This window comes from Alligator sinensis, unplaced genomic scaffold (genome assembly GCF_000455745.1).
Source record: "Alligator sinensis unplaced genomic scaffold, ASM45574v1 scaffold526_1, whole genome shotgun sequence".
NCBI classification, from domain to species: Eukaryota; Metazoa; Chordata; order Crocodylia; family Alligatoridae; genus Alligator; species Alligator sinensis.
Window position 1 is genome coordinate 85,554 of NW_005843110.1, and position 2,389 is coordinate 87,942.

Here is a 2,389-nt window from a genome sequence, read left to right on the forward strand (position 1 = left end):
GAGTGGCCCTTCTCTGGACCCTTTCCAGGTTATCCGCATCCCTCTTGAATTGCAGCACCCAGAATTGCAAGCAGTACTCCAACTGCAGTCTGACCAGAGCCCGATAGAGGGGAAGTATCACCTCCTTGGACCTATTCGTCATGCATCTGCTGATGCACGATAAAGTGCCATTGGCTTTTCTGATGGCTTCGTCACACTGCCGACTCGTGTTCATCTTGGAGTCCACTAGGACTCCAAGATCCCTTTCCACTTCCATGCCACCCAGCAGGTCATTCCCTAGGCTGTAGGTGTGCTGGACATTTTTCCTCCCTAGGTGCAGCACTTTGCATTTCTCCTTGTTGAACTGCATTGTGTTGTTTTCTGCCCACTTGTCCAACCTGTCCAGGTCTGCTTGCAGCTGTTCCCTGCCCTCCAGCATGTCCACTTCTCCCCATAGGTTTGCGTCATCTGCAAACTTGGACAGAGTACACTTCACTCCCTCGTCCAAGTCGCTGATGAAGACATTAAAGAGTATCGGTCCAAGGACCGAGCCCTGCGGGACCCCACTGCCCACACCCTTCCAGGTCGATACTGACCCATCCACCACGACTCTCTGGGTGCGACCCTCCAGCCAATTCACCACCCACCGGACTGTGTAGTCATCCAAGTCGCAGCCTCTTAACTTGTTCACCAGTATGGGGTGGGATACCGTATCGAAGGCCTTCCTGAAGTCTAAGTATACGACATCCACCCTTCCTCCTGTGTCCAGGCATTTTGTAAGCCTAGTCAGACTAATTGCCGTCATCATTACATCTTGGATGGCATCTGTCTGTCTTTTTGAATGCTTGTGACACTGATGTACAGAATGAGAGATTCTGTTGTGGAAAGCAGTGACAGTGAAAAAAATAGGTGCTTTTTGTGGATGAATGGCATAAGTTTCCAAATGGCATAAAGGACAACATGAAGGATGAATAGATGAGTAGTAAATAAAAGTAGGGAGATGATTTTACCATCTTATATTCAAGTAGTGAAATGAATACTGAAATTGTAGGATTAAAATAAAGAAAAACATAGCTGAAGAATTTGAGACGACATAATGAAGATACACAATAACGACCCCAATGGGTGACTTAATAGACTTGCTGCTTATCAAAAATATTGCAAAGGTGTAGAGTTGTTTCAGGGTATAATCTGTGGACCATCCCAGGGAAAAATACTAAATACTGAAGGACCCTTCAGTCTGACAAAGCAAACTATAACCAGTTGAAGTTGAAACCAGACACACAGAAATGAAAAGTAGAGCACACTTTCTATTGAAAGATTGAGGGTGATTAGCTACTCAAAAACATTTACAGGGTAAGTAGTGGGTTCTCCATCTGCATGTTTTGCAGTTCAAGATGATATAACTTTCAGTAAATGTTGTAATGAAACACAAGCTTTTTGTCTCACTATAGTATTAGAGGAGTAAACTGTATGACTTATGCAGGAAATCAGACTATGTGCCCTTGAGTCTTGACATTTTCCATCTCTGTTGGGGAATTTTCAACATTGATACAACTTCACTGAAGTAACTAGTGATGTGGAAAGTGGAGTTTACTTTTTTGACAGCAGACTTGCATCTGCAGGAGTTTGGCTCCAAAGGAATGATAGAAATGCTGCTCTTAGCTCTAATTTAATAATACACAGCTGTAATGGGTTTCAAAATGGGGCTCAGAAGGGGATAATTAGGTTTCAGTTCTCAAAGGTGGGAGATCTGCATATCCTCCAATTGGTAGATTACGATCAAATTTCAGACCCAAGTGTTTTGAGAATTTGCCAAATGGAGCTTTTCAGGCATTAAATCTGAATTTCATTCTTATAAAATATAAGCAGTAAGAGATGTGTGTACTATATGAAAGGTTTTGAGATTGAAGTTTCCATACACAAAGATTTTAGTGGCATTCAAAAAAGAGAGCTTGGGAAATAATGTTTGGTGTTTCTTTTTTCCAGATCTGATTTCAACTCAAAATATCAGGGAAAAGATATTTCCCTTCCTTCCAAATTCTTTTTGGATGCTCATGCTAATGAAAAACATATTTATATGCTTCATTTCCCTTTTTGTAGAGGGCAGTTTCACCCTGTTAACATTCTTTCTTTTTAAAATAGACCAAACTTAAAAAAAGGGGAAAAATGCTGTTCTGCAAAATGATTAAGGGTAAATTTTGTTTTTTTCTAGGGTGAAAGGGCAGTTTTTCAGCTGTGCAAGTGATACCTTCATATATTGAAGTAGTAGTGGGCTACCTACACACATTTTGCATTTCTATTACCTATGCAATGTGGATGTGTAATGTGCAGTAGACTTTCCACTGCCAGGGTAGTTACCTAGTTGCATATACATGTAGTTAAGTGTAAGTACCCAAAAGACATGAAA